Source organism: Anomaloglossus baeobatrachus, chromosome 6 (assembly GCF_048569485.1).
Source record: "Anomaloglossus baeobatrachus isolate aAnoBae1 chromosome 6, aAnoBae1.hap1, whole genome shotgun sequence".
Taxonomy (NCBI): Eukaryota; Metazoa; Chordata; class Amphibia; order Anura; family Aromobatidae; genus Anomaloglossus; species Anomaloglossus baeobatrachus.
In genome coordinates this window covers 12,045,652-12,071,081 of record NC_134358.1, presented here as the reverse complement: position 1 = coordinate 12,071,081, position 25,430 = coordinate 12,045,652, and positions in this window count along the sequence as shown.

Here is a 25,430-nt window from a genome sequence, read left to right as displayed (position 1 = left end):
CTCCCTCTAGTGGTGGCTGTATAAATCTGTATGTAATGAGCTCCCTCTAGTGGTGACTGTATATATCTGTATGTAGTGAGCTCTCTCTAGTGGTGGCTGTATAAATCTGTATGTAGTGAGCTCCCTCTAGTGGTGGCTGTATAAATCTGTATGTAGTGAGCTCCCTCTAGTGGTGGCTGTATAAATCTGTATGTAGGGAGCTCCCTCTAGTGGTGGCTGTATAAATCTGTATGTAGTGAGCTCCCCCTAGTGGTGGCTGTATAAATCTGTATGTAGTGAGCTCCCTCTAGTGGTGGCTGTATAAATCTGTATGTAGTGAGCTCCTCTAGTGGTGACTGTATAAATCTGTATGTAGTGAGCTCCCTCTAGTGGTGGCTGTATAAATCTGTATGTAGTGAGCTCCCTCTAGTGGTGACTGTATAAATCTGTATGTAGTGAGCTCCCTCTAGTGGTGGCTGTATAAATCTGTATGTAGTGAGCTCCCTCTAGTGGTGGCTGTATAAATCTGTATGTAGTGAGCTCCCTCTAGTGGTGGCTGTATAAATCTGTATGTAGTGAGCTCCCTCTAGTGGTGGCTGTATAAATCTGTATGTAGTGAGCTCCCTCTAGTGGTGACTGTATAAATCTGTATGTAGTGAGCTCCCTCTAGTGGTGGCTGTATAAATCTGTATGTAATGAGCTCCCTCTAGTGGTGGCTGTATAAATCTGTATGTAGTGAGCTCCCTCTAGTGGTGACTGTATAAATCTGTATGTAGTGAGCTCCCTGTAGTGGTGGCTGTATAAATCTGTATGTAGTGAGCTCCCTCTAGTGGTGGCTGTATAAATCTGTATGTAGTGAGCTCCCTCTAGTGGTGGCTGTATAAATCTGTATGTAATGAGCTCCCTCTAGTGGTGACTGTATAAATCTGTATGTAGTGAGCTCCCTCTAGTGGTGGCTGTATAAATCTGTATGTAGTGAGCTGCTCCCTCTAGTGGTGGCTGTATAAATCTGTATGTAGTGACCTCCCTCTAGTGGTGGATGTATAAATCTGTATGTAGTGACCTCCCTCTAGTGGTGACTGTATAAATCTGTATGTAGTGAGCTCCCTCTAGTGGTGGCTGTATAAATCTGTAGGTAGTGAGCTCCCTCTAGTGTTGGCTGTATAAATCTGTATGTAGTGAGCTCCCTCTAGTGGTGGCTGTATAAATCTGTATGTAGTGAGCTCCCTCTAGTGGTGGCTGTATAAATCTGTATGTAGTGAGCTCCCCCTAGTGGTGACTGTATAATCTGTATGTAGTGAGCTCCCTCTAGTGGTGGATGTATAAATCTGTATGTAGTGAGCTCCCTCTAGTGGTGGCTGTATAAATCTGTATGTAGTGAGCTCCCTCTAGTGGTGGATGTATAAATCTGTATGTAATGAGCTCCCTCTAGTGGTGGCTGTATAAATCTGTATGTAGTGAGCTCCCTCTAGTGGTGACTGTATAATCTGTATGTAGTGAGCTCCCTCTAGTGGTGGCTGTATAAATCTGTATGTAATGAGCTAGTTATGGTGGTATAAATGTGCCCTTGTATAAGAAAGGCTTGCAGCTCCTCTTTAGTTCTTGAGTTAGATGCATCCCCAGGGGAGAGGAATTTGCGGCAGATAAATATGCTTTATGTCCTCTGCCCCTCCCCGCCCTCGTTCTGACCTGACGGCTTCTCTTAGATCAATACCGGGGGATATCTTCCTTGGTGTCGCTTTCGGCTTCCTCTCCGGTCACCTCGTAGCCGGCTCTTTCGTTGTATTTCACCACAAGGATCATCTCGCGGCAGGAATAACGGCGGATTCACAAATCAATGGAGAAATTCCTGATAAGATTCTTAATTACGGGAGGGTTCCTGGAAACGCCATGATGTCAGCACAATAACTCTACACAGCATGGAGGCCTGAGCCCACTGCGCAGGAGGACTCAGTGACAGGTCATTACATAGTCCTTCTCCTGGAGGGAGAGATCTGAAACTGCTCATCCTGAGTCGCCTGATGCATAAACACAATATGAGGACTACAGTGAAAATACGAAAGCCGAGCAGCGGCGCCTCCTGCAGAAGAGCGGCGTCTGACCGCACAGATCCGGGGAAATGCTCAATGCGCTGGGCAAGAAAGCAATGCCAAAGAGCGTTCTGTCCTCACAACTTTGCATTTAGTGTTTTGTTTATTATTTGGTATCTTGTACAGAGGTGGGCGGACTCGCAGATAATCCAGACTGGCAGATAATCCAGACTGGCAGATAATCCAGACTGGCAGATAATCCAGACTGGCAGATAATCCAGACTCACAGATAATCCAGACTGGCAGATAATCCAGACTGGCAGATAATCCAGACTGGCAGATAATCCAGACTGGCAGATAATCCAGACTGGCAGATAATCCAGACTGGCAGATAATCCAGACTCGCAGATAATCCAGACTCGCAGATAATCCAGACTGGCAGATAATCCAGACTCACAGATAATCCAGACTGGCAGATAATCCAGACTCGCAGATAATCGGGACCAACGGGTCCCTGTTCTCTTTTGTTTTTTTTTACATCCGGATCCGGTCCAGAATCCAGCCCCTTTATAAGTCTATGGGGATCAGAATCCAGAGAATAAAAATAAACCGTGTGCAGAATTATTAGGCAAGTTGTATTTTAGAGGATTTTTTTGATTATTGATCAACAACTATGTTCTCAATCACCCAAAAGACTCATAAATATCAAAGCTTAATATTTTTGGCAGTTGGAGGGGTTAATATTTTGGCAGTTGGAGGGGTTTTTAGATTTTTCTTCTTAGGAGGATCTGTTTGTGCAGGTGACTATTACTGTGCAGAATTATTAGGCAACTTAATAAAAACCAAATCTATTCCCATCTCACTTGTTTATTTTCACCAGGAAACCAATATAACTGCACAACATTTAGAAATAAACATTTCTGACATGCAAAAACAAAATCCAAAATAATTAGTGACCATTATAGCCCCCTTTCTTTCTGACACTCAGCAGCCGACCATCCATAGATTCTGTCATTGCTTGATCTGTATACCATCAACATTGCGTGCAGCAGCCACCACAGCCTCCAGACACTGCTCCCAGAGGTGCACTGTTTTCCTCCCGGTAGATCTCACATTTTATGAGGGACCACAGGTTCTCTATGGGGTTCAGATCAGGTGAACAAGGGGGCTGTGGAGACACAGGGGTCAGTGTGTGCTCTTGTGTGGAGACACGGAGGTCAGTGGGTGCTCTCGCGTGGAGACATGGGGGTCAGTGGGTGCTCTCGTCCGCTGGCCCGGTCGCCTTTAGAAAGACAGCGTGGCCCAGGGCTCATCCCAACTGACCACACGACCTCCTTAACCGTGGGCGTAACACTACTCAGACAACACAGGGTGAGGGAACCACAATATTAATACTTTATTGGATCCTCAAACAATTAACGGCACATAACACATAACCAGCAAAACACACAAATGTAACAGGCAACAGAGTCTCACCCTTCCGCTGGCTCACCAGGGATTAGATTGTCTGTGCCTCAGAGCTTCCAGGGCTACTTACTCCAATCCAGCAGCACCCCGCTCTCGGTGGGCACCCACCGTGACTGGAATAACGCCAGGTTTAGGAAGCTGGCTGAGGACTGCAAAGTCTGTAGTCAGATGACTGGGTTGTCCCAAGCTGGATTCCTTCCTTATGTAGTCCTTGATATCTCAGCCGAATCCTTGCATTCGATGCTGAAGTCCATATAGTGTTATAATCCAGGTTTGGTTATGGCTTGCCAATCGGATCCGCAAGTCCTAGATTGGTATCATGTAGCAAGAGTCTCCCCGGGCAATGGACAGTCCTCCTTCTTATACCCCTGAGCTCCCCATTCAGACCATTGGGGTCTTCACGATTGGTGGAAAAGACTGGGCTCTAATTGGCTAGATTTCAAGCCGTATACAAAATATCCAGAGACAGGATAGACAGGTAAGTTACATCACATCTAGCAATTCACTTAGTAATACAATGGGAAGTTCGCATAATTGAGTTATCTGGGTGTCTGGCCTTCAGTGGCCAAAACAATTACATGAGTCAACAAGAGTCTTGTAGAAACAATGAGGGCCTATCCCCCGTCTATAACCAAACTATCTTCATGTCTGGCTGAATTTTAAGAAATGTAACCCCTGCTAAGCATTGACAGAGTCCAGGTCGTCACAGGGGCCATGTCATTATTTTTTCATCTTTTAGACCTTTACTGGCCAGCCACGCTGTGGAGTAGTTGGATGCATGTGATGGAGCATTGTCCTGCATGAAAATCATGTTTTTCTTGAACGATAGCGACTTCTTCTGTCGCGGGCAGCGGGGCGCTGCGCTCGCCAACGCTCGGGTCCGGCGCTGCTGCTGCTGCTCGGTGGCTCGAGCGGTGGGCCGGATCCGGGGACTTGAGCGGCGCTCCTCGCCCGTGAGTGAAAAGGGGATGGTTTGGTTTGGGGATGTTGTCCGTGACGCCACTCACGGTTGTGATGAGGTTAGGACACCACCGCTGCTCTGAACGGGGATCCCGGGAGCGATGACAGGGAGCAGCCGAGATGTTTTTCTCTCCCCTCCGTGGGTAGGGGGATTTGGTGGTCCCGGGGCCCGATGATGGTGACTGAAAGGTGGATGGCGGGGTTTGGTGAGGTGCAGGGTCGCGGGAGGGCAGCGTGGTGCCAGACGGCACGATGGTACTCACTCAGCCAATGATGTAGACGGAGTCTCTGGTAAAACAAATGGCTGGATGGATGGGTCCCGCAGCCGGCTGCGGTGGTCACTCCCGGTAGGTTGGCGGTGACTGTCTCTCCCTGCACCTGTGTTGTGTTGTCGGCTCCGATGGCTTCCCACCGGTAACCCGCTCCCCAGCGGTGTATTTGCCAGAGGAGCCCCTTTATGCCCGCAGGCGCTGGCCCTGGGGACTCTAGCTGTGGCGGTAGCTGTATTTCCCTTCACGGTTGAGTGGTTGCCTTCAGTCGGGTCTTTGCTGCTGGGAAACCCCGGAGGTTCCCGTCGCTGACGGATTTGACCGGTTTAACGGCAACTCCAAGCCTGGTTGGGGTCCGTAGGCCCTGCCGAATGGTGCTGGCTTCTCTTCGCTCCCCGGTCCGGTACCGGCGGGCCACCGCCCGTCCCCGGTCCTTACGGTTGTGCGTCAATCGGCCTTGCCTGCAGATGCTCACCACTGTCTGCCAACCTTGCTGTTTGTGCCCGGGCCACGTACCTGGACACGATCAGTCTGCTCCACTACCACTTCCCTCAACTCTCAAACTGTTCTCCCTCAAAACTGCCTTCCTTTTCCCGCCTCCAGGACTGTTAACTCCTTGGTGGGTGGGGCCAACCACCTGGCTCCACCCCACCTGGTGTGGACATCAGCCCCTGGAGGGAGGCAACAAGGATTTGTGTCTGACTGATGTGCCTGTCTCGGGGTGGGGGTGTCGTGTTGTAGTACCTGTGATGACCTGGCTAGTCCAGGGCGCCACATTCTGATTTGGAGCCACTCAGATTTTTTTGCCCCCCCTTAGCTGAACCCCTAGCTACGACTCTGGCCTGTCTTTTATCTCCTGCACAGTAGACTGCCTCTCGAGGCTGCACAGTAGACTGCCTCTCGAGGCTGCACAGACTGGTTTAGATAGATCCCTTCATATAGAGAAGTCAAGCAGGTAGAAGAGTGGGCGATGCAGGTGTTCGGAGTGGGGCAGGTGGTGGATATTGTGGAGGATATGGAGGCACAGACGGTCTTTCCCTGCCTGATCCTTGGGCCGTCGGTGATGGCTCCTTCCTGGGCTGTTGGCTCAGATCCGGCAGCTCATTTCCAGCCTCGGCGGCCATCGCACATATATAAAACACATTATGTAAATGGCCGGCGCTCGGTGCCAGCTGTGCATTGCATTACACGAGGTGCTCGCGGTTACGAGTTATTTAAACACTACTTAGTTCAGTGCGGAGATCACTTTAATCAGCCGCCCGCTGCCAAATATGTTATTTAAGTAAATGGACAGAACCAACCGGACATTTTACCTGTCAGTGGCTGGATTAACACGCAGACGAATGGAGGATTAATGCAGAGACGAGGACGGCGCCATTTAATAATGCAGAAGGCCTAATGTGCCGACATGTAACGGCTGGCTCCTGTGACCACTCCATTCTGAGCCTAAGGGTCCGCAGTGACCAAACCTAACCACCGGGGGCATAACCAGGTCCCAAAGTAATATGTATAAATGTCTGCCGCACCCTCATCATCTACCGCAGGCTGCACATGAGAACATTAATGGCGGCATCTCCCCGGAACAGCCATGGAAAATTAACTCCGTCATTGCCAGCAGCATTGAAGGCAAGCTCACCAAAGGAAATAAGAGGCAAACCTCATAATTGGCTGCAGCTCTTGTATATCCTGATGATCGGCTGCAGCTCTTGTATCTCCTGATGATCGGCTGCAGCTCTTGTATATCCTGATGATCGGCTGCAGCTCTTGTATCTCCTGATCGGCTGCAGCTCTTGTATCTCCTGATGATCGGCTGCAGCTCTTGTATCTCCTGATGATTGGCTGCAGCTCTTGTATATCCTGATGATCGGCTGCAGCTCTTGTATCTCCTGATCGGCTGCAGCTCTTGTATCTCCTGATGATCGGCTGCAGCTCTTGTATCTCCTGATGACCAGCTGCAGCTTGTGTATCTCCTGATGATCGGCTACAGCTCTTGTGTCGCCTGGTGATCGGCTGCAGCTCTTGTATCTCCTGATGATCGGCTGCAGCTCTTGTATCTCCTGATAACCAGCTGCAGCTTGTGTATCTCCTGATGATTGGCTGCAGCTCTTGTATCTCCTCATGATCGGCTGCAGCTCTTGTGTCTCCTGATGATCGGCTGCAGCTCTTGTATCTCCTGATGATTGGCTGCAGCTCTTGTATCTCCTGATGACCAGCTGCAGCTTGTGTATCTCCTGATGATCGGCTGCAGCTCTTGTGTCTCCTGATGATCGGCTGCAGCTCTTGTATCTCCTGATGATTGGCTGCAGCTCTTGTATCTCCTGATGACCAGCTGCAGCTTGTGTATCTCCTGATGATCGGCTACAGCTCTTGTGTCTCCTGGTGATCGGCTGCAGCTCTTGTATCTCCTGATGATCGGCTGCAGCTCTTGTATCTCCTGATAACCAGCTGCAGCTTGTGTATCTCCTGATGATCGGCTGCAGCTCTTGTATCTCCTGATGATTGGCTGCAGCTCTTGTATCTCCTGATGACCAGCTGCAGCTTGTGTATCTCCTGATGATCGGCTACAGCTCTTGTGTCTCCTGGTGATCGGCTGCAGCTCTTGTATCTCCTGATGATCGGCTGCAGCTCTTGTATCTCCTGATAACCAGCTGCAGCTTGTGTATCTCCTGATGATCGGCTGCAGCTCTTGTATTTCCTGATGATCGGCTGCAGCTCTTGTATCTCCTGGTGATCGGCTACAGCTCTTATATTTCCTGAGGATCGGCTGCAGCTCTTGTATCTCCTGGTGATCGGCTACAGCTCTTGTATTTCCTGAGGATCGGCTGCAGCTCTTGTGTCTCCTGGTGATCGGCTGCAGCTCTTGTGTCTCCTGGTGATCGGCTGCAGATCTTGTATCTCCTGATGATCGGCTGCAGCTCTTGTATCCCCTGATGATCGGCTGCAGCTCTTGTATCTCCTGATGATCGGCTGCAGCTCTTGTGTCCCTTGGTGATCGGCTGCAGCTCTTGTATCTCCTGATGATCGGCTGCAGCTCTTGTATCTCCTGATGATCGGCTGCAGCTCTTGTGTCTCCTGGTGATCGGCTGCAGCTTGTGTATCTCCTGATGATCGGCTGCAGCTCTTGTGTCTCCTGATGATCGGCTGCAGCTCTTGTATCCTGATAGGTTCCCCAGTCCAGCTACACACGGGCTAGAGGGATGTTCGAGCGCTGGCCACGGGAAAATTCTCGGGGTCGGGCAGTGCGGTCGTAACATCGTTTTTGCCTTTCCTGAGCCACTTCTAAATTCCCGTGGGCTAACGCCATGAGGTGCCTCATCTTTTCCATAAACCTTTGAACATAGTCCAGTATGGGAACCTCTTCTGTGGGGAACGTGCCCTCCCAACTCTCTGGTACCAGCTCTAGGGGCCCTCCCAACTCTCTGGTACCAGCTCTAGGGGCCCTCCCAACTCTCTGGTACCAGCTCTAGGTGCCCTCCCAACTCTCTGGTACCAGCTCTAGGTGCCCTCCCAACTCTCTGGTACCAGCTCTAGGTGCCCTCCCAACTCTCTGGTACCAGCTCTAGGTGCCCTCCCAACTCTCTGGTACCAGCTCTAGGGGCCCTCCCAACTCTCTGGTACCAGCTCTAGGTGCCCTCCCAACTCTCTGGTACCAGCTCTAGGTGCCCTCCCAACTCTCTGGTACCAGCTCTAGGTGCCCTCCCAACTCTCTCGTACCAGCTCTAGGTGCCCTCCCAACTCTCTGGTACCAGCTCTAGGTGCCCTCCCAACTCTCTGGTACCAGCTCTAGGTGCCCTCCCAACTCTCTGGTACCAGCTCTAGGTGCCCTCCCAACTCTCTGGTACCAGCTCTAGGTGCCCTCCCAACTCTCTGGTACCAGCTCTAGGGGCCCTCCCAACTCTCTCGCACCAGCTCTAGGGGCCCTCCCAACTCTCTCGTACCAGCTCTAGGTGCCCTCCCAACTCTCTCGTACCAGCTCTAGGTGCCCTCCCAACTCTCTCGTACCAGCTCTAGGGGCCCTCCCAACTCTCTCGTACCAGCTCTAGGGGCCCTCCCAACTCTCTCGTACCAGCTCTAGGGGCCCTCCCAACTCTCTCGCACCAGCTCTAGGTGCCCTCCCAACTCTCTCGTACCAGCTCTAGGTGCCCTCCCAACTCTCTCGTACCAGCTCTAGGTGCCCTATCAACTCTCTCGTACCAGCTCTAGGGGCCCTCGTACTTTTCGGCTGTACAGCAATTCGAAGAGGGAGAACCCAGTGGAGTCCTGCGGCACCTCCCGGTAAGCAAAAAGGAGCTGCTGCAGTTTTTCTCCCAGTCCCCCCCCTCGGACTCCACATAACAGCTAATAAGCTGCTTGAGCGTTCCGTTGAAGCGCTCACACAATCCATTTGTTTCAGGATGGTAGGGGGTTGTGTGCATGGGGCGGACTCCATGTTTCTCCCACAGGGTGTGAATCAGTTCACTTTGTTAGGCTATGTGCGCACAGTGCGTTTTTCGCGGCGTTTTTGCGCGTTTTTCGGGTGCGTTTTTGGCCTCAAAACTGCAGGACTTTGCTTCCCCAGCAAAGTCTATGAGTTTTCATTTTTGCTGTCCGCACACATCTGTTTTTTTTACCTGCATTTTTGAGTTAAAAAAAAAATATGGACATGTCAGTTCTTTCCTGCGTTTTTCTGCGTTTTCCCCCCATGCAATGCATTGGAAAAACGCAGCAAAACGCAGACATCAAAAACGCAGCAAAACGCAGCCAAAAACGCACCAAATCGCGGCAAAAACACATGCGTTTTTTGATGTGTTTTTTCGACGCAGGTGCGTTTTTGTGTGTTTTTAGCAGCCAAAAACGCACAAAAACGCAGCGTCAAAAAGACGCAGTGTGCGAACCTAGCCTAATTGTGCCTCCTGGTCAGTCAATACTTCCTGTGGAAAGCCTACCCCGCTAAAGATTAGAGATGAGCCACCCCCCTAGAGTTTGAGTTCGGTTCGTCGAACGGAGGACAAGTTCGTCGAACGTTCGATGAACCAACTCGAACCCCATTGAAAACAATGGGAGGCATACACAAACACATAAAAAACACCTTCAAAGGTGTCCAAAAGGTAACAAACAACTCCCAAGACACCACAAACACAAGGAAAGTGACAAGGACATATACTCATGCGAAAACAAAAGAGCTGGACAAGGAAAAAGAGGAGGAGACACAGATATAGGCATGGCACGCCCTTCTAAAATCATGTAAAACACCGCAAGGGGACTCCAAGTGTGACACCCTGAGAAAACCAGATCGTCACAGTTAGGCCCCTGCATAACACCTTCCCTCATTAGGAAACACACAGCCAACCAGAAAACCCTAGTCACCCCCCTTAGGGAAAGATAGACACACCAGTGGTTGGGACACACCCACCCAGGGGTCCAGACAGCCCGGGGCGGGAAAAGCAGTCAGTCAAAATCTGTGAGAAGTTCAGTTTGGAGAGGAGTGTGGGCTGGAGCTAGGGGTAGCTCCAGCAGTGAAGTCCAAGTTGAATGGTGCCAGGGTAGGAGCCCTCGTGCCACTGGCTAGGAGGCAGATGGTGGTCTCCATCAGCAGGAGACGGGAAGACGGCTCGGTGGAACCGAGGTGGACCGGGACAGGGTTGTAGCCTGCCGGTACCGACACGGGGAACCGACCTGGAAACCGTAGCAGAAAGGGGGGTACTCGGACCCTGAAGCCAGGACCAGAACCAACTGGAGCTGGTTAATTAACCGATTGAGGCAAGGACTAGAGGTCCTGTCCCACCCAAAGTCCCTCATAGAAGACAACAGCCCACCGATTAGGGATAAGAGGTCACCGCCAGGGCCCATAGATCCCACGGGCCAGCGTCTGCGGGCACGGCTCCTTAGGCCACATCCAGCCGGGAGCGGACTCCTGAGTTTCACACTAAGAAAGTCCATCTTACATACAGCAGTGCAGGAAAAGGATAGAGACCACCAGCCGGGTGGGGGACCCGAACACAACCGGCCGCAGCACCGGCCACCATCACCTTGATTTACCAGAGACTTGTGTGTTTTACGAACTGTGAGTACACCAGCACCCCCTGCGCTCGCCATCCCCTGCACACACCAACCGGGTCCCGGGTCCACCATTCCTGCCCACAGAGGGGTTAACAACTTGCTGCACAACATCTCCCCCGGGTGCCCCGTAACAGCAGCGGTGGTGTCCTACCTCACCACATACCATGGGTGGCGTCACAAACGTAATACGGCCCAGCCCGTACATATACGTCCCCCCATTTATTCGGCGTGTCCGCGAGACCCCCGGGTCCGGAGACCCTCGAGCCACCACCCCTGAAGGCCCAGATCCGAGCAGCGCTGGCTGCTAGCACGGAGGCGGCACACAAGCAGAGTCTCCCTTATTTTGGGCCACACACACCACTTCAGTGGCATCAGTTGTCCCCCAGTTGCAAACTGGACAGGTAGATTTGCATCAAGCACATTCCAAAATATGCCAGCCTTAACTGTCCCCAGGATGACACAGGGGTAGTAAAGTCCTTGTGGATCCATGACTTCTTCATTTTGATTCAAATAAGAAAGCCGCGGAGACACCATCACGTGTTTCTCAACGCTGCCAGGAAACTAGCCAGGTCTTTCACCGGGAAGGAACAACCACGGGAAGGGCAGTCTCCAGTCAAGGAGACCACCTATACCAAACATGGTATCCATCCACAGACAGCCGTTTCGGGGTACTTGCCCCTCATCAGTGTGGAGTAGGAATCTGGCTAGTGGGGGCAATGCCTAGTAAAAGACTACTTAAGCAAGCATTGTTGACCTTAGGGAGATCAACATATCCACTGCGGAGACACCATCACGTGTTTCTCAACGCAGTGATTCTAGAGCAATGCCCCCTGGGAAGTATGCAAATAAGAATGCCGCGGAGACACCATCACGTGTTTCTCAACGCTGCCAGGAAACTAGCCAGGTCTTTCACCGGGAAGGAACAACCACGGGAAGGGCAGTCTCCAGTCAAGGAGACCACCTATACCAAACATGGTATCCATCCACAGACAGCCGTTTCGGGGTATTTGCCCCTCATCAGTGTGGAGTAGGAACCATGTTTGGTATAGGTGGTCTCCTTGACTGGAGACTGCCCTTCCCGTGGTTGTTCCTTCCCGGTGAAAGACCTGGCTAGTTTCCTGGCAGCGTTGAGAAACACGTGATGGTGTCTCCGCGGCTTTCTTATTTGCATACTTCCCAGGGGGCGTTGCTCTAGAATCACTGCGTTGAGAAACACGTGATGGTGTCTCCGCAGTGGATATGTTGATCTCCCGAAGGTCAACAATGCTTGCTTAAGTAGTCTTTTACTAGGCATTGCCCCCACTAGCCAGATTCCTACTCCACACTGATGAGGGGCAAGTACCCCGAAACGGCTGTCTGTGGATGGATACCATGTTTGGTATAGGTGGTCTCCTTGACTGGAGACTGCCCTTCCCGTGGTTGTTCCTTCCCGGTGAAAGACCTGGCTAGTTTCCTGGCAGCGTTGAGAAACACATGATGGTGTCTCCGCGGCTTTCTTATTTGCATACTTCCCAGGGGGCGTTGCTCTAGAATCACTGCGTTGAGAAACACGTGATGGTGTCTCCGCAGTGGATATGTTGATCTCCCTAAGGTCAACAATGCTTTCTTCGTTTTGATGAACGTTAGTCTGTCCACATTGTCACTGGACAGACGCGTGCGCTTATCTGTCAGCACACACCCCAGCAGCACTGAAGACACGTTCAGAGACAACGCTGGCAGCTGGACACGACAAGATCTCCAAGGCGTAAGTAGAGAGCTCTGGCCATTTTTCAAGATTTGAAGCCCAAAAGGAGCAAGGCTCCATTTGCAAAGTCATGGCATCGATGTTCATTTGGAGATACTCCTGTATCATCCTCTCCAGCCGTTGACTATGTGTCAGACTTGTTGTCTCTGGTGGCCTTGCAAAGGACGGTCTAAAAAAATTATGAAAAGATTCCAGAAAATTGCTGTTCCCAGCACCAGATACGGTGCTACTGGTACGGGTAGACTGTTGAAGATGACGAGACCGTCCCATGTTTGTCGAGTTACAACTGGGAGATTCACTCCCTGCACCTGCACGGTTGTTTGGTGGAAAAGCCGAGCTAAGATCGAGTAACAGCTTCTGCTGATTCTCCTGCATACGTGCGTCCCTTTCTATGGCTGGAATTATGTCACAAAATTTGGACTTGTACCGGGGATCTAATAGTGTGACAAGCCAGTAGTCATCATCACTTCTAATTCGGACAATACGAGGGTCATGTTGGAGGTAGTGCAGCAAGAAGGCGCTCATGTGTCTTGCGCAGCCATGAGGACCAAGTCCTTGCTGTGTTTGTGGTGGCGAGGTGATAACCATGCTGCCTTCCTCTGACATATCCTCCCAACCTCATTCAACCGAAATTTGACCAAGGTCTCCCTCATCCGCTGAGTCTTCCATGCCCATCGACAGTTCGTCCTCCATTTCTTCCTGGTCTCCTGCACCTTCTCCAACAGTTTGGCTGCTACCATGCGCCCTTGCTAATCCCTCTCCCCCACCGTCCCATGCCTGCCGCCTTGGTGATGATGAACGTCTGGACCTTGGTGATGTTGTTGTCCCTTGCGCATATGAATCCTCCTGTAGTTCCTCCCCTTCCTGTTGTCCCACCCCCTGACACTGAATAGTGTTTAGCGTGTGCTCCAGCATGTAAATGACTGGAATCGTCATGCTGATAATGGCATTGTCAGCTCTAAACATATTCGTCGCCATGTCGAAACTGTGCAGAAGGGTGCATAGGTCCTTGATCTGAGACCACTCCATCAGGGTGATCTGCCTCACCTCTGCATCTTGGTGGCCAAGGCTATACGTCCTAACGTATTGCAGCAGGGCTCGGCGGTGCTGCCACAGTCGCTGCAACATGTGGAGAGTCGAATTCCAGCGAGTCGCCACATCGCATTTCAGGCGATGAACCAGCAGGCCGAAAGACTTCTGGAGGGATGCAAGTCGGTCAGCTGCGCCGTGTGAACAGCGGAAATGAGCAGAGAGTGACTGTGCCCTGTGCAGAAGCCCATCTAGGCCGGGATAGTGGGTTAAAAATTGCTGGACAACAAAGATCAACACGTGAGCCATACAAGGCACGTGTGTCACCTTGCCCCGGAGAAGGGCCACACCCAGGTTTGCAACATTGTCGCACACGGCCTTACCTGGCTGCAGGTTGAGTGGAGACAACCATTTATGAAACTCGGACCGCAGAGCTGACCACAACTCCTCAGCTGTGTGACTCTTATTCCCAAGACATGTCAAGCTAAAGACCGCCTGATGCCGTTAAGCTCTGCTGCCAGTATACTAAGGAGGTGTGCGGAATTCCTTGTGCGTAGTTACAGCGCGGGTGGCCTGACCAGGCAGGCTTGGGACGGAGTTTAAGGAGGCAGAAGCAGTGGAGGAACGTCGACATACAGAGGATTGACGCACAACTCGTGGGGATGGCAAGGCTTGTGCAGCAGACCCTTCTCCATTTCTCACCATAGTTACCCAGTGCCCAGTCAGCGACATGTAAACCCCTGTCCATGCTTACTGGTCCAAGTATCGGTGGTGAAATGCACCCGGTCACACACAGAGTTTCTCAAGGAAGCGGTGATGTTGTGTGCGACATGCTGGTGTAGCGCAGGCACGCCTTTCCTGGAGAAGTAGTGGCGACTAGGCATCTGGTACTGGGGCACAGCGACGGACATAAGGTCTCGAAAATTCTCTGTGTCCACCAGGCGGAAAGGCAGCATTTCTGTAGCCACCAGCTTGCAGAGGGTGAAAGTCAACCTCTTAGCTTTGTCATGGCTAGGAGGAAATGGTCTTTTATTTGTTTACATCTGAGGGACCGAGATCTGGCTGCTGTGCGAAGACGGCGTTGTGTAGGGTGTCCCTGGAAAACTGATGGTCTGTGAGGAAAGTGCAGGCGGAGGCATGATGTTGCCTTCATCCAAAGTTGGTGCTCTCGATGTCTGAGAGAGCTCTACACCAGCACCTGTTTCCCCTTCCAAACCAACTGACAACCTGCCAATCAAACTGCTTGTTGCGGATAAAGAGGTTGAAGGTCTCCGTCGAAAACCATGTGTGACAGCTGTCTCCACAGTCATAGAGGATGAAGAGCGCGCGGATGCACTTGAAGGGGCAGGCGGTGGTTGGCCCGCTCCGCTAGGCCGCATTGTAGCACAGTGAGCTTCCCACTGGGACTTATGCTTGTTATTCATGTGACGGTTCATGGACGAAGTAGTCAAACTAGTGAGTTTTTGGCCCCTACTTACAGATTGGCGACAAATCTTACAGATCACATGAGTTGGGTGATCCTTTGCGATGTCAAAAAAGTACCAGGCTAGCCAACTATTAGAGCCCATGTGACCTGCAGAGCCACTCCGACTTGTGCTCAGAGGCAGAGTTGTGGCTGAGGATGCAGTTGTTGACGTGCTTCCAGTACTCCGACTCTGTCCAGGAAGGCGCAAGGTAACCTCGTCGTCAGTCGCATCCTCCTCCACCGCCTCTGCTGACCTCCTCGAGTGCCTGACTGTGGGTTGACAGTAAGTGGGATCTACAACCTCGTCATCAACGGGTGTGTTTCCACTCCCCTCGTCCTCAGACCTAACCTCTTCCTGCCCTGACTGAATAGGTAAGTTGTCATTCCAATCAGGTATCTGAGTCTCCTTGACATCAGTATGTTCCTCATTGTCTCCACCAAGAGGAGTTACAGTTTGGGAATGAGGGTCTACATTATGCTCAGAAACTTGGTCATCAGGGCCTGAATCTTACTCACAAAGCTTCTGGGCATCACTGCAGATCATTTCCTGGTCTGTACTCACTGTGGCTTTGGACCAGACCTCAGATTCCCAGGCTATAGTGTGACTGAACAGCTCTGCAGACTCAACCATCTCTGTTACCCCATCCTCTGCAGGGCAGGTGGAGACTTGAGAGCTGGTAGAAAGCAAGTGCGATTGGGGTGACAACTCAGAGGACTGTTGTTTTTTGGATGTTGAAGTTGAGGTGGAGGAGAGGCCACTTGTTGGAGCACTTGAGATCCATTCAAGCATGTTCTTTTTTTGTGCATCATCTACCTTTGTTAGAGTTGTTCGGTTCCGTAAAAAAGGGATCACATCAGATTGTCCACGGAAAGTAGTAGACATCTTACTTTTGCTGGAAGATGGCCTTTCTTCAGCAGATATTACTGTAGCTTTACCACCTGCCCCACGAACACAAACTTTTTTTCCCTTTCCAACACACGTCTTCCCCTTTCCACCAGCATCTGTCCTTTTGCCACTCATTTTGTTTGTGACCAGATTGGACACTTAAAATGTCGTAGCAAAAATGGAGAGGTGGTGTACAATGCAGAGGTGGTCTAGCTTTATTGACAGCTGAAGAACCAACAGAGTATCCCAGACAATGAAAGTATGGCCCTAACAATGGCAGCACTTTTCGCAATTAAAATTGTGTAGCAAAAATGGGCAGGTGTGTAGAATGCACAGGTGGTATAGCTAACCCTAACATAGTATCCCAGACAATTTTAGTATGCCACTAAAAGTGTCAGCACTGTTTGCAATTAAAATTGCGTAGCAAAAATAGGCAGGTGTGTAGAATGCACAGGTGCTGTAGGTGGCTTGTCAGCAGAGGAAGCCTCACTTTCTATCCCTGCCAATGAAAAAATGCAGCAAGGACTTGCCAGAGCTGATGTAGCCAGACACTGTGATATAAACACAAAAAGAGGAAAGGATCCGGCACAAACTCCTCTGGATAAAATGTCAAAGCTTTATTAGCAAATATTAAAAAGAGTCCTTAATCATAAGGACTTATGATTAAGGACTCTTTGCTTTTAATATGGAAGTCCGAAACGCGTAAAGTTTCCATGGGATAACTCCCTCCTTTTGTTTACACGGATGGAACCTTTTTAATATTTGCTAATAAAGCTTTGACATTTTATCCAGAGGAGTTTGTGCCGGATCCTTTCCTCTTTTTGCATTTATTCCTAAACCGGCTGGGACTTGCCGGTGGATCCCTGGCACCCGCAAGGACTGACAGCCCGAGGAACAGGTGAGCTGAGGATACCCCTATGTCTACTGTGATATAAACCCCTGCACAGCGTTGGCACAGACCTGCCTAGCAACAATGGCTCTGAACGGCTGTAATGCAGCCCTGAAAAGGGCTGAAATTACAAGTAGTCCCTAATCCCTAAAGCGCTGTGTAGATTGCACTGTATGTCTATAGCGCACACAGCAGCAGCAGCGGGAGCGGTGACTGTCACCCACCCACAGCAGAGAGATAATGGTGGCGACGGGGAAAATGGCCGGATCTTATAGAGCAAAGACATGTGACATGCACAGCCTATGACAAATGCCCTTGCTTGTCTGGCAAAAATCCACTTTGCTGTGTGTGTGTCTGTGATTTGCTGACAGCCTGGCTCGCCCCACTGTACGCGCAGTTAGGGAAAAAGAAAAAAAAATGGCGATCGGCATTCTCTCAGCACTCAGCAGCAGCACTGATCTAAACCCCGTCCCCCCCCGCACACTATACGCTGAATTTTGATAATATCATGATTCACAATGACTCACACTATTACAGTGAAAAGCCAGCTAGTAACTAGCTACGCTTTTTGGTGATCAAACCGTTCTCAAACGTAACTGGAACTGCCGAACTTTAAGAAAATCGTTCTAGTTTGTCGATCGACTCAAACACCCCCCAAAATCACTCGAACATGAAATTGGCGAACCGTTCGACTCGAACATCGCTCATCTCTACTAAAGATGTCCAGTAGAGCTTGAGCCACGTGCTCTGCATCTATGGAGGATCAGGCAATGGCTTCTGGGTAGCGGGTGGCTGAAGATCGAGGAGGAGGGTTCTTCTCAGATGGGTTGGTAGAAAGACCTGCACCAGGATGGTGATTGGCTTGACTGTTGGTGATGGTTCTGACAAAGTGGCTGTATACACCTTGTCCTAGGTCATTTCCCAAAATAACAGGGGTAGGGAGGCCGTCCATGAGCCCCACTTCAACCTCTCCCTGGTCAGTTTCCCAGTCCAACTGCACTCGTGCCAGAGGGATATTCGAGCGTTGGCCCCCTGCAAAGGAGATGGTCACTTGGCGGCCAGGTAAATGATGTTCTGTGGGAACGATATCTGGGCTGACCAGTGTGATGGAAGATCCAGTGTCTCGAAGTTCCTGAACCTGTATATCACCGACCTTGACCGTCTGGATGTGGGGATGGAGGTTGGCTGGTGTACGTTGTTCGGCCTGCTGTAGGGTGTGGACTGGGTATACCACTTCCTCAGCTATTGGTGTTTCTCAGGAGTAGTATTCCTCAGGTCTCATTGGTTCATCTCAGCATAGGTGTCACGCTCCCGGTGTCCCGGCAGCCCTCCTTACCCACTGAACCGGTTCCTGCATCGCACCACCGCTCCATACCCACTGATCCAGTCGTAGCTGCATCGCACCACCGCTCCGTACCCACTGATCCAGTCGCACCTGCATCGCACCACCGCTCCGTACCCACTGATCCAGCCTCGCCAGCGCACCACCGCTCCTTGCCCACTGATCCAGTTCACATGTCCGCCGGTCACGCCTGCCGCTCCCGCTCATGCTCCCCTGAGTCCTGTTCCTGGTCTCAGGAGTCTGACTCTGAGTCTTAGCCACATGGTTCTGTATAGGACCGGGCCGCGCCCACTCTCCTGGTCTTATAGGCCCAGCACACCTGCAGCAGGAAATGACATGAGGCTGTGCTGGGTATATAAGACTGGCCTTTCCATGTGGGCGGCGCCTGATCAATGTGTCCTGAAGCTTGTCTTTTGAGCTAGGTGCTCAGGTCCCCTTGTGCTGTGTCCTGTTACCTGGAGTACTGTTTGTCTTTGCTATCGGGTACCTGTGCCTGTTTCCTGTGTTGTCCTAAAGAACTCCGTGACCCTGGTGACCTGGTTATACCTGTCCCTGCCACGCCAGTGCTCCGGCTGCTGTGTACCCTGCCCTCCGGTGGGGTGCATGGTCCAGTGGATCCACCTCCTGGGCCCACCAGTCCTCCCGGCCCTGACAATAGGTTGACTGATTGGACTGGCAGACGGGCTCCAGGCATGGGGCCCCGACTTTGAAGACTCTCTTATGCCATGTGTCCAAGGTGCCCACATGTATAACAGCGCTGTGGGTTGGACAAGTCACCGGCCCTGTTGGTAAACCTTTGTCTGGTTGGGGCTTCTGTGATGTAATGAGTTAGTCCAGCACAGGAGTCTGGAGGTCGCTTGGATCCATGGTTGAGGGACCTCCTGGGATCGGTGGGCCTATCGGGCGTCCAGCTGGGTTGGTTGGCTGTAAATTCGTCAGCCAATCGCGCTGCTTGCTCTGGGGTATCGGGCTTCCTGTCAGCTACCCATTCTCAGATTTCCGGTTCCATCTTCTCCAGCAGCTGTTCGAGCACCATCACGTCCCAGAGGGCAGCAGCGGAGTGATCAGCCCCACTATCGAGCCAGCGATTACAGTGTCGTCAGGGTTGACTGCCAAATTTGACGTACAAGACACCCTGGCGAGACATAGTCCAGAACTTAGAGCGATGTCTCTGGGGGGTTATGGTAAAAAGGGCCAACAAAATGCCCTTAATAATTCTGTAGTCCAGGTGTGCTGCCCTGGCGCAGACAGGGGTGCTCGGATACGGGGTGGTCATGGCTCGAGGGGTCCGGACCCGGGCTCGGCTAACACTCCAATCCTTGAAAAGGGGATATTTACAGGGGAGACGTTCGTGATGCCACCTGCGGGTGCGGTAAGGGGAGTATCGCCACTGCTGATGGGAGTACCGGGGCAGATGGTGTGGGGCAGCGAGGTGTAAGTCCCTCCGCAGGTAGGGAAGGCCCCGGCCGCTGGGGTTTTGGTGGGATTATTGGGAGTGCTGGGTGCAGGGGAACAGAGTACTCACTGTCGGTAGTCATGGTGCTGGATGGAGATATAAAGCAGACACTCACACTGTAGATAAACCAGAAGCTCTGTGCATCACAGTCACTACAGGGGAGCCCATCCAGGTGTCCACTCCCACCGGTGTCATTTGATAGCCTGGACCTTTACCTCCATGCACAAATTTTAGTGTCCGTTGTGGCCCCTTGGCGTGAAGCTGTTGGGGGCCCCGCTACCCGTGTGTATGGCAGCTGTGCTCTTGATGGCTGACACTTGGGATTTCATTTGGGTTGTTTTTCTGGAAAACCCTATCCCCGGAGTTGTGCTGATGGCTTCAATCTCTGAGCTCTTGGGGAAAGTTCGTAAAGAGGCTATCCTTCACAGGTTAATTATCAAGGCGACTGAAGCTCTTCCCTGATCTAGGGTCCTGTACCACGCCGTGCGCAGTACCGGTCAGTTCTTTTGAGGTTCTGATGCCGACAGTCCTCCTAGACTATGTCCGTCGCACCCTCTCCAATGTCACTGCCACCGGTCCCCAACTCCTGTGGTCCTGAACCATTCTCTGTGACCCAACCTTGGTCTCGCTCCCCGGGAGCTTCAACTCCCAGCTTCTCACTTTTTGAGGGCTACTCTCAACTCCTCTCACCTTGAGAGCTGACTCTAAACTCACTTCCTCCCTCCCACCAGTCTGCCTGACCCCTAGGTGGGTGGCCCTATTCCAACTTAGCCAATCCCACTGGTGTGTCTGACAGCTTTGATGTGAGGTGTGATTGGGATTTGTGATGCTGACGGTGTGACATCGGTGATTGGGAACCTGGAACCATGGGGGGTAGGTCCTGCACCCTGGGTAAGGATTGCAGTACTCTCTGGTTCCCTGATATAGTCAGAGGTGACACACAGGCAGTCCTGAGGTCCAAGTGATCGGACAGCCTCCTGGGCCTGGACAGGCAAGCTTGTCCACAGGTATTTGGACCACTCATCTGTGGGCACCTGGTGCATACGCATTAGCACCTCAAAGTTTTGCAAGTGTTCATCTATGTTAGTGCTGGAATCATTAACACTAGAACTACTGAGGTAGTCATTTTGACTACTTTGCACCATGTATTTCTATATAGGTGTCACGAGTCCAGTAGTTCTAGTGTTAAACACTGGCATGGCCCTGTAGCGAAGATGACTTCCTTGATGGTGGTCTATCCTGGAGGTAGGTGCTGGTGGTAAGGAAATTGGAACTCCCAACACTAATTGCAGAACACCAGCCCTCTCCTCCCTTGAAGCTTCAGGCCCCTATGCAGTCAACAATTCCTTGACACGGTCTGCTTGGGCTTGGTTTGGTTCCACATTGTCACTGGATCTAGGAGTGGACTGTGACGACATGGACTCTCATGGGTTAAAGTTTCTTAACATTCAGCCAGACATGAAGACAGTTTGTTTATAGATGGGGGATAATCCCTCATTGTTCTACAAGACTCTTGGGAGTTTAGTATTGAAGTTTTTGTTGACGTATGTAATTGTTTTGGCCATGGAAGGCCAGACACCCAGATAACTCAATTATAATTATACGAAACCAAGGTTAGGACAATTTGGTCACCTGGCTACAGACTTTGCGGACCTCTGCCAGCTTCCTAAATCTGGCGTTATTTCAGTCTCGGTGGGTGCCCACCAACAGCGGGGTGCTGCTGGATTGGAGTAAATAGCCCTGGAAGCTCTGAGGCATGGACATTCTAAATCCCTGGTGAGCCAGCGGAAGGGTGAGACTCTGTTGCCTGTTACATTTGTGTGTTTTGCTGGTTGTGTGTTATGTGCCGTTAATTGTTTGGGGATCCAATAAAGTCTTAATATTGTGATTCCCTTACCCTGTGTTGTCTGAGTAGTGTTACGCCCACGGTTACGGAGGCCGGCGTTCAGTTGGGATTGAGCCCTGGGCCACGCTGTCTTTCTAAAGGTGGCCGGGCAAGCGGACGAGAGCACCCACTGACCCCCGTGTCTCCACAATTGGTGGCAGCAGTGGGATACTACTCAGCCTGGGTTATCCAGGGGAGCTGCAGAGGACTGGTGTTTGTGGACACCGTCCAGGGCTCAACAACCAGGGAGGCACATAAGCATACCTAGCAGGCCATATGGGAGGCATTCAGGTTTTGGACACTGCCATGTCCAACCCCACCAGCTCAGCCATGGGACAAGGACCAGAGAGGAGTTACGACCGCAGCAGTAAATGGATGCTACAGGATCTGTGCCAGAGGCGAAAGATTGACTACAGGAACGCTGAGACTCGGTCGGACTTGATCCGGAAATTAGTCCGTTGGGATGCCCAGAATGATGCAGAGGACGATGAGGATCCCGCCGATATTGACCCAGAGGATTTAAACTATGTGCCACATCATGGATCTAGTGACAATCGGGAATCAATTTGGTCCAAAATGGCCCAAGCCACAGCGTTGTTGGCTGCATTGGGGCCTAAATCCTCAAGAGAAGAGAGGGCTTGTGTTCTGGAATATGTTTATGGGGTTCCAGCTGCCGTACTGCTAACACCAGCCACTAGAGAAGGATTGTCCCGCTACCCAGCAGAAGCTGCACCGAAACAAAGGTCTACAAACAGGGCCTGTGACTTGTCCAATCTATGGCGCTGTTATACATGTGGGCGCCATGGACATATAGATAAAGATTGTCTCCAAAACCGAGGCCCCATGCTTGGAGCCCATCTGCCAGCTCAGCCAGTCAAGGTCTGTGAGAGCCAGGGACTATGAGACACTGGTTCCTCCATTACCCTGGTAAGCCCAGTTATTGTTTCCCCAAAAGACCCTGTACCAGATTCCCAGTTATCCATCTCCCTGGCTGAGGACCAGTGCTCGGGCATCCCTCTGGCATGTGTGCAGTTGGACCTAAGGACTGACCAGGGAGAGGTCGAGGTGGAGCTTGTGGAAAGCCTCCCCACACCTGGTATTTTGGGGACCAACCAGGAAGAGATCGATGTGGGACTTGTGAACAGCCTCCCCACACCTGGTATCTTGGGGACCAACCAGGAAGCGATCGATGTGGGACTTGTGAACAGCCTCCCCCACACCTGATATTTTGGGGACCAACCAGGAAGCGATCGATGTGGAACTTGTGAACAGCCTCCCCATAACTGTCATTGTGGAGACTGACCAGAGAAAGGCTGATGTGGAGCTTATGAACAGCATCCCCACCCCTGTTATTTTGGGGTCTGACCAGGAAGAGATCCATATGGAGCTTATGGATGGTCTCCTGACTTCTGTTGTTTCGGAGACTAGCCAGGAGGAAATTGAAGTGGGGTTCATGGATGGCCCCACCAAGCCTGTTGTTTCATATACCACCCAGAGGGAAGTGGAAGTGGGGCTTGTGGATTACCTGCTCACACCAGTTATTTTGGAGTATGACCTAGGACAAGGACTATCCAGCCAGTTTGTAGCAGTCATCACCCACTTTCAAGCCAAGCATGACCCTCATGTGGAACTTTCTAACATCTTTTCCAGGGATGGTTTGCATTTCCAGTCTCCATCATCCACTTCTGAGCCAAGAACCGTGAGTAAGCCTAACCACACTGTGGCTATTGACTGGGGGAAGATTGATAGTAAGAAGTGTATGCAAGCCCAACTCATGGACCCCACCTTACTGCTTGTCTGCAATATGGCTGCTCAACCTGGGGGAGGTAATCAGGGGGAGGTGTATAGATGCGAGCCTCTGCTGCTGACCTCACCATTAAAAAGAACAATGCCGTCAAGAGGAGAAGGATGAGCGGAAGCCTATCATGTCTGGCTAATATTAAGAAGGGGGAGGAATGTGACGACATGGACTCTCATGGGTTAAAGTTAAGAGTTAAGCAAATTAAGTTAGCTAAGTTTGAGACAGAGAGACTCATTGCGAGAGAAAGTAAAAATAATCCTAAAATATTCTTTAACTACATAAACAGTAAAAAACTGAAAAGCGATAGTGTTGGCCCCCTTAAAAATAGTCTTGGTGAAATGGTGGAGGGGGATGAGGGTAAAGCCAACCTGCTGAATGACTTTTTTTCTACGGTTTTTATACAAGAAAATGCCATGGCAGATGACATGACCAGTGATGCCATAAATTCACCCTTGAATATTACCTGCTTAACCCAGCAGGAAGTACGCCGCCGCCTCGAAATCACTAAGGTTGACAAATCTCCGGGCCCGGATGGCTACACCCCAGAGTACTACAGGAATTGAGTTCTGTGATAGATAGACCATTATTTTTAATCTTCTCAGATTCCTTAATAACAGGGTCGGTACCGCAGGACTGGCGCATAGCAAATGTGGTGCCAATATTCAAAAAGGGGACAAAAACTGAGCCGGGAAATTATAGGCCGGTAAGTTTAACCTCTACGGTTGGTAAAATCCTTGAGGGTTTCTTGAGAGATGCTATACTGGAGTATCTCAAGAAAAATAACCTTATGACAGAGTATCAACATGGGTTTATGAGGGATCGATCCTGTCAAACTAATTTGATCAGCTTCTATGAAGAGGTAAGTTCAAGCCTGGAGCAGGGAAATGCAGTGGATGTTGTGTATATGGACTTTTCAAAAGCTTTTGATACGGTGCCACACAAAAGGTTGGTACATAAAATGAGAATAATGGGGATAGGGGAAAATATGTGTAACTGGGTTAAAAACTGGCTCAGTGATAGGAAACAAAGGGTGGTTATTAATGGTACGTACTCGGACTGGGTCTCAGTTCATAGTGGGGTACCACAGGGGTCAGTATTGGGCCCACTTCTTTTCAACATATTTATAAATGACCTTGTTGGGGGCATGCGGAGTAGAATTTCAATATTTGCAGATGATACTAAACTCTGCAGGGTAATCAATACAGAGGAGGATAATTTTATATTACAGGGAGATTTATGTAAATTGGAGGATTGGGCTGAGAAGTGGCAATTGAAGTTTAATGTAGATAAATGTAAGGTCATGCACTTGGGTAGAGGAAATAACATTTATGATTATGTACTTAATTGTAGAACACTGGGTAAAACAGACACAGAAAAAGACTTGGGTGTATGGGTGGATGGTAAACTTCACTTTAGTGGCCAGTGTCAGGCAGCTGCTGCCAGGGCTAATAAAATAATGGGATGTATTAAAAGAGGTAGAAGTGTTCATGAAAAAAATATAGTTCTACCTCTGTACAAGTCACTAGTGCGACCGCACTTATATACTGTGTACAATTCTGGTCACCGATATATAAGAAGGACATAGCTGAACTGGAGAGGGTGCAGAGAAGAGCGACCAAGATTATTAGAGGAATGGGTGGGCTGCAATACCAAGACAGGAAAAACGAAGGCTTAGGGGGGATCTAATCACAATGTATAAATATATGCGGGGACAGTACAGAGACCTTTCCAAAGATCTTACACCTAGGCCTGCGACTGGAACACGGGGGCATCCGCTACGTCTTGAGGAAAGAAGGTTTAATCATAATCACAGACGAGGATTCTTTACTGTACGAGCAGTGAGACTATGGAAGGGTTCAGAGGCGGGCTACTAAAATAATAAATGGAATGGGTGCATTACAATACACGGAAAGGTTATCAAAATTAGGTCTATTTACTCTAGAAAAGAGAAGACTTAGGGGAGACCTAATAAATATGTACAAATATATCAGAGGGCTATATAGAGATATCTCCCATGATCTGTTTACACCAAGGACTATGACAAGAACAAGGGGGCATTCTCTTCGATTGGAGGAAAGAAAATTCCTACATCAGCATAGAAGAGGGTTCTTCACGGTAAGAGCAGTGAGGCTCTGGAACTCTCCTCCTGAGGAAGTGGTGATGGACACTCACTGAATGAATGTAAGGGA